Source organism: Rhodotorula graminis, assembly GCF_001329695.1.
Source record: "Rhodotorula graminis WP1 unplaced genomic scaffold RHOBAscaffold_11, whole genome shotgun sequence".
Lineage (NCBI taxonomy): Eukaryota > Fungi > Basidiomycota > Microbotryomycetes > Sporidiobolales > Sporidiobolaceae > Rhodotorula > Rhodotorula graminis.
The window spans coordinates 493,766-494,192 of record NW_017264938.1 but is presented as its reverse complement, the minus strand read 5'-3'; positions in this window follow the sequence as shown (position 1 = coordinate 494,192).

The window sequence follows — 427 nt, the reverse complement described above, 5'->3', positions numbered from 1 at the left end:
ACAAGGGCACGATAGGGCGAGGCCAAGCTAGGTACAAAGAGTGAGGGGTAGGGAAAGGGGAGGCCGACCGGTGGCGCAAGGGAGAAAGACGAAGGAGAGAACCGTACGCGGAGACGACTAGAAGCCGTAAACGGACGTGGCGTCCTCGGCGTTGAGCTAGAAGCCGGCAGCTGAAAAGACGTCCGCAATCCCCGCGAGAAGACGACCCCCCTCCCCCTCCCCCTCCCCCACCCCAACGCCCGCCCGGCCCACGTCCTTGCGCTCCTCGCGCCCGCGCAAGAGCCCGAGCCGCTTCTCGCGCGCGGCGACGAGCCGCTCGGCCTTGTCGACCGTGAGCGCCTTGTACGCCTGCGCCTGCGTGCTGCTCGTCGCGGTGGTGGTCGTCGTCGCGCGGGCGGCGGACGACGACGTGATGGTGGACGACGAC